The sequence below is a fragment of the Bombyx mori genome, chromosome 18 (assembly GCF_030269925.1).
Source record: "Bombyx mori chromosome 18, ASM3026992v2".
NCBI classification, from domain to species: domain Eukaryota; kingdom Metazoa; phylum Arthropoda; class Insecta; order Lepidoptera; family Bombycidae; genus Bombyx; species Bombyx mori.
The window spans coordinates 4,956,805-4,963,974 of NC_085124.1; the positions used below are offsets into that span (position 1 = coordinate 4,956,805).

The window sequence follows — 7,170 nt, forward strand, 5'->3', positions numbered from 1 at the left end:
GTGCACATTACATCCATCCCGCCGTCCCCCAGACGCCGGACCGGCGGCCGCCAGCAACACGACCGCCGGTTCCCTCGGTCGACGGGCCAAGAGCCCGATTGATAGCGCCGCGCTACACCTTCCCCCGGAGCGGTCGGGGGAACGCGACCTACCACGCCGCCCCACGCCTAGGTTGCTCCCCGCACAAAGCGGGTGGAGCTCGAAGCCCTTAGGGGGCCGGGTGACGGACGGGACCCCGGTCCCGACCCCCTGCTCGGCGGCGGCGGGTTTCTGCGTAGTGAGGAGAGCTTTGCCTCACTCGCCCCGCCGCCTCCTTCTGCGAGATGGTGCACTCGCAGAAGTCGAGCATAGCCTTCCAAGACCTCGCGGTAACTAGCAGTGGATAGGTTAAAAAAAAGCAAGAATATACTAATGAATAGTAATCGTTGAGAAATACCCGACCTGTTTGCTATTAACGACTCAACTGTTCATACCTCGGCTTCTGTTCGTATACTATAAAAAGTGTGAATTACGGGAATATTATAATATAAAATATTATTAGGAGAACGTCGAATTCAGTCAAATAATGCACGCAAGAGCTAAGTAGGACCGTCTTCAAAGTTCGGGTTTGCACAGTAAGAGACAGAGAGAGAGAGAGAGAGAGCAGCTCCGCAACTACTGAGCACACATTACATCAGCCTAAAAAGCACGGATACATACAAACCCGGTCACCGTCCTCGTCGAACCCGTCGCTTGCGACGAAGGGCTCGACGAGCGAATTAACCCATAGACACAGCCCACTGAGTTTCTCGCCGGATTTTCTCAGTGGGTCGCGTTTCCGATCCGGTGGTAGATTCTGCGAAGCACTGCTCTTGCTAGGGTCAGTGTTAGCAACTCTCCGGTTTGAGCCCCGTGAGCTCACCTAGAAACGTTAGGGCGAAGCTGAAATAGCCTCTCAAGGCTATCAGCATAGGTAGAAAAAAAAATGTAACAAAGTGTAGTAAAGCTTTGAATTTATGTACGAACGAGACAATATATTTTTTATGATCATGTCCAATCCAACTTATAAAATATAGCATAGCAGAAGACCTACATCTGAGTAGTTGTCTAAAAACGCGCGAATCGACGAAGTGAATGTCTCCGGTTGGATTTCTCGGCACCGAATTTCAATAATTGCAAGGAAGTAAAGATTTAATGGCGTTTTCCTTTCATTGGCATATACATACAAACGTACCCATTACTAAGCATTTAATACATCACATTAAAACAGTTTTTTTGTTACATGGAAATCGATCTAAACTCGCTCGATGTAAAATATGGGCGAACCCGACATAAAACGTATAAAGAGTATCATAATAAGGACTCGTGCAATAGATGATGTCGTTGCTAGTTTTCATACTGAGAACACCATCTCTCGAGGAAATGATGCAGGAAAGACTTTAATGAGCTGAACTGTAGTGCATTGAATGCGACATAAGGCTATATACACAACCACGCACGAAAACGTATATCGGCAATTTATTTTTAAGATTTAAAATTAAATAGTCAATTTGATAGCCCTCCTGTTCTTTAGTGGTGACTGAACATAATTTGAGTGTCAGGGTTGGTCATGATTGATTTATAATGTTTAGTTTATATAAGTTATAATAAGTTAGAGGTACCAGAAATTGAGCTGATTATATGACGACGTAGGTTGTGAAAAATGGTTTGTAAAAGATATAAAAATTATGTTTGTACTTCTTTGTATCTGTTTATATTTCTTTATAAAGTATTGCTTATATGTTATTCTGATGTGTAAGCTACATTATTGTAGAGTTTCATCAAAATCAAAATCAAAATTCAGTAGTTTTTGCGTGAAACAGTAACAAACATACATCCATACATTCTTACAAACTTTCACATTTATTATATTAGTAGGGTGTTTTATTTTCGTGATCTATGTATCTATTCGCGTAATACTGATACTATTCAAGTTTCATACAATTAATACTGGAATTTCAGGGAATATTTATGGCATAGCATTGTCAACGCACATCAGGAGTCGGAGTGTCAACAGTGAGGACCATATTCCATCATTAGTGTTGATAAGAGATACTATGTTATAATATGTTATTGTCATGTTATAATATATCAACTGGTAGATAATGTCTTAAGCATTAGAATAGAATACAAAGATGGCTACCAACAAACACACATTTTTTTTTTATTGCTTAAATGGGTGGACGAGCTCACAGCCCACCTGGTGTTAAGTGGTTACTGGAGCCCATAGACATCAACAACGTAAGTGCGCCACCCACCTCGAGATATAAGTTCTAAAGTCTCAGTATAGTTACAACGGCTACCCCACCCTTCGAACCGAAACGCATTACTGCTTCACGGCGGAAATAGGCGGGGTGGTGGTACCTGCCCGGGCGGACTCCCAAGAGGTCCTACCGCCAGACTAGATACAGTGTACCAACCTGTACGAAGTTAAAAATAAAATAAAAATAATTATCTAAACATTCTAAACACTAATGACGTAGATTTTCGTTATTGTTCTAAAAGTAAAATTTTCATTACAAGATTCGACGATGAAGCAATATTGTTGGGTAAAAAAAAGTTTGTAAATTCGCGTTACAAGTTTTTGCCAAGAAACAGTCGTGCATTGAAGAATGAGACAAAACTGAATCTTCGACCTCAGGTCCAAAGGTGACTAATACTCCAGTGACCGAATAATTATATGTGGGATCGCGGTGTATTAATGAAATTAGCGATTTCTTTAAATTTTATTCAATCGTCAGCTCACAAAAATTTACGTATTTTCTTATTTCGTCTTAATAAGTCTGTCTTTCATCTGTCAGGTTGTTGTGGCCAATGGTTAAACCTAATTATTCCTACATATATATTATAATATATTTTAGTTTATCATCGAACACTAAGCTTTATATTGCCTCACAAAAGATTTTCTTACAGTATCTCCATCAAAGGAAAATAATGCGCTCTGACTTAGAAATGTATTAGTATGGGGCTTGTTAGGATTGTTTCGAAATTGACGTAATAATATGTAACAAACTTGCCATAGATGCATGAACAAAATTAGGATTACACAAATTTGTTACAATTAAAATTAACTTCTGTTCCTTCCTTCGTTGTAAAACAATACTTCAAAAATATTCAATTTCTATATATGAGACGAGATGAAGAGCTTATTCAGTAAATAACCAAGTTTCAATTAAAATAATCACAAACGTAAAGATTCTCAAATATTTTCACATAAAGGGAATATGTTCCATTGCACCAAATTCTCCATTTACAACATACGTGATGTTAAATACTAAAGCGATTTTATGTTTTTTGCAGATCGATGTATCGAAGCGAACGTGAACATCAAGAATTAAAAGCCTTTTAATAACAGACCGCTTGGGAGGACGGTTTCAACCGAAACGAAGCTAAGAAAAATAATACTTCAGTTTTATATATATATTTCAGAACTAGCTGGCCCGGCAGACTTCGTAGTGCCTCAATCGATAAATAAAAGACCTAAACTTTTGTATAAAATAAATTTAAAACAAACAAAAGGAATCCGTCTGACGAGGGACACATCAATTAGGAAAAACAAAATTGTTATTTTTATTTAATTCTGAGTATTTTCATATTTATCTACCTTTTAAACCTTCTCTGAACTTCTACAAATAATTCAAGACCAAAATAAGCCAAATCGGTCCAGCCGTTGTCGAGTTTTAGCGAGACTAACGAACAGCAATTCATTTTTATGTATATGGATTATTTAGTTTGATCGTGTCGCAGAACAATAATTATGTATCGTATTGTTTCGCTTATTTCAATTTTTATTTTTAATGTTTCGAAGTTATTTGCAAAATATATTTTTTTATACATGCATATCTATGTCTTCAGTTCTTGTCTTCAAGGTTTTGAATTGTTGAGTAATTTCTCTATTTGCTATTCTTGCATTCCCAATATTAATGAGAGTTGCTTTTGATTACATTTAGTATTAGTACAGCTACACTATATTTATTTGTAAAATCAACTATTATTTCAGATCCGTACATACACTGAAGCTGCGTGAAGATATAAATGTAGAATAAAATAGACATAATTCCTATTTACCATGAAACAATTCTCTTAAATCTACTTTGAATAGAGGCCTCTTTTTGTCGCAAAGCAACTTTAGTGAGTAGCGGATTTTTTGTGTCCTGGCATTGCTAATGTTGAGCTATAGTGACTACTTACCATTGGATGGGCCTACAAAATAAAACAAAAACACATTTATAATAATACATTTACTACGAAACATGCTGTTTTTGCAGATACTTTACTGGTGGTCGTGTTGTGACCCTTGTGTACCACTACTCTGCCTATTTCTGCTGTGAAGCTGTAATGCATTTCGGCATGAGGGGCGGGGTAGCCGTTGTACTGTTAAAACTGAGACCTTAAAACTCTTGTCTCAGGTTGGGTGGCAAGATTTACGTTTTAGGTGTCTATGGGCTCCGGTGGCCACTTAACTAACATCAGTTGGGCCGCAAGCTTGTGCAACGATCTAACAAAAAAAAATGAGATTTTTTTTTAACATAACTTTTTTTTAGATTTGTTTTTTTTTCTGTTTAGACATTCTATGTAAGCAGATGTTATGTTATGAATGCGGATGTTTTATGAATGTTACATAAAACCGCGCCATTCTAAGTGCCGCCCGTTTCTTAAAAACCATACATATACGTGGTTTTATCGGAAACGTTCGTCGCCAGAGGGATACGACCAACATTTTTACTTTCCGCTTAATGATCACTTCAATAAAAATGCTTCTTATTATTTCTATCAGACGTACTGCCAATCTGGTGAACCGTGAAAGCTTATGGATTTTCTTTTTCCATCTTTATTGTCTTCTAAAAGTTATAAGCAATGTGGGGTAGATTTAAAAATGTCATTTGTGAAAAAATATAGAACCTGGTCATTACAAGGAAGAGTTCCATGGTTGTAATGAATGTTTACAATTCAAAGGTATTCATCGCTCAAAAAGCATTTTGTAATACGAATAATAATTATGTTGTAATGAACAATTTTTACATATTCGACATTACAAATTTACAGCTTTAAGAGTGCATATCTCACACAAATCTTAAAATGTTGTTAAGTAAATTACCAACCTTTTAAAGAGCTCTGGATGGATACATGCGTTTCGGTTTGAAGGGTGAGGCATGTAACTATACTGAGACCTTAGAAGTCATAGCTCAAGGTGGGTGGCGGCATTTACGTTGTAGACGTCTACCTCTCCCGACTCTCACTTAGCACCAGGTGGGCTGTGAGCTTGTCCACCCATCTATGTAATAAATAAATGGAAGTATGTATTTTTGTTTTTATCTCTCATCTACCTAGATAGTGCTATTGGAGATTTTCTCCCTAAACTCCCACATAATTCGTTTTAAAAAACTATAAATCTTTTTTTTATTGCTTAGGTGGGTGGATGAGCTCACAGCCCACCTGATGTTAAGTAGTTACTGGAGCCCATAGACATCTACAACGTAAATGCGCCAACCACCTTGAGATATAAGTTCTAAAGTCTCAGTATAGCTACAACGGCTGCCCCATCTTTCAAACCGAAACGCATTACTGCTTCACGGCAGAAATAGGCGGAAATCTACCTTCTAGATATCTTTTAACTAATGATAACTTTTTAAGATTCAAGGTTTTTTTACTTGCATTTTAATTTGGTAAGCCCTAATTGAATTTGAATAACAAAAGTGATAAAAACAGAGAATATAAATATCGATATTATTACAGATAGCAGCCTGGATTGCGCCACGACCGGTGCGATAGAAACACTTTAATTAGAGCTACACAAGCAACCCAGAGTGGCCGGGAATTGCCACTTTTTGCCAATTGTCGCCTCTTTGTATCCACTTTCCCCCCTTTTCCCGATATAGTGTCACGTGCGGCGTCGATATGCCAATTAAGTCATTGTACCGATGCAATTAAACTTGCAGTTTTATTTTGATTTGTTTTTATTTTTTACTTCATCATCGCCTGTACAATATGTTTTGAATGCTCCAAACAACACGTTGTAAAGGTGATAAATATTGCGTTTATTTGTATTTTGGGTAGGTAGATCTGGGTATTATTTTTGTGCTAGTATTGGACATAAAACAAATTGGATCCCAAGCAACATTTCGATCAAAATCAGACCGAATGGTAAACAGTCGATATTGTCTAAAACACGTCACTTCGGATCTTCCCGATCCACTAACGGTGCTTTTAGGTACCTCAAGCACCGATCATCGTTCTCGTAGAACCCGTCTATTGCGACGAAAGGCTCGGCGAGTAAGTTAACCCACAGACACAGCCCACTGAGTTTCTCGCTGGATCTTCTCAGTGGGTCGCGTTTCCGATCCGGTAGTAAATTCTGCGAAGCACTGCTCTTGCAAAGGTTAGTATTAGCAACGTCGTCAGGTTTGAGCCCCTTGAGCTCACCTACTAGTTAAGGTTACGCTGAAGTGGTATCTCAAGACCATCAGCTTAGGTAGGAAAAAAAAAGAGCAGAGTGTAATAAGGTGTCAATTAATTTTTAATTACTTTGGTAAAGAATGTTTTGGAGAAAAAAAAAAGATTAAAAGTACAACCGTGGAATTATTTATTTTATGTACCACGTTCGCTATCCTACACTAATGCAATATGCAATAAAATCAGATAGAGTATCCGAATTCCTCTGACCATTGGACCACTGTGTAGTAACTGTCTTGGCAACATCTAATTCGTTATAGTGTGTACCAGGTGCTAACCAAAGTGCGTTGAAGCCTACAAATCGGACAAAGAGCTTTCTAAGAGGCTCGAAATCGAATACGGCGTAATCTAGACGATCGCACAGTTTAGTCCTTTAGTTACTGATCGGCCCTTTGAGACCATTTAGTTTGTAATTAAAGCGCTCGAGTTGATTAATTGACGTATAAGTTTGATAAGAAAATTTCCTTTTTATTTGTGCAAATTCAGTTTTGTGAATTCATGTGAGTCCGCGCGGGTAGGTGCAACCGCCCTGCCTATTTCTGCCTAAGCAGTAATGCGTTTCGGTTTGAAGGGTGGAGCAGCCGTTGTAACTATATTTGAGACCTTAGAACTTATATCTCAAGGTGGGTGGCGCATTTACGTTGTAGATAGATGTCTATGGACTCCAGTAACCACTTAACACCAGGTAGGCTGTGAGCT

At 38.2% G+C, this 7,170-nt stretch overlaps 1 long non-coding RNA gene across 5 annotated transcripts in view; it reads left to right on the forward strand.

Moving 5' to 3' along the window:
• Positions 1 to 5,966, forward strand: part of LOC110385589 (uncharacterized) — a 90,159-nt gene extending 84,193 nt beyond the window's left edge. For all 5 annotated transcript variants that reach the window (XR_009975518.1, XR_002430842.3, XR_005245746.2 and 2 more), the window contains 2 exons: positions 3,319 to 4,149; positions 5,755 to 5,966. This is a non-coding gene — a long non-coding RNA (uncharacterized LOC110385589). The remainder of the gene's footprint in view (positions 1 to 3,318; positions 4,150 to 5,754) is intronic.
• Positions 5,967 to 7,170: the final 1,204 nt, after the last annotated feature.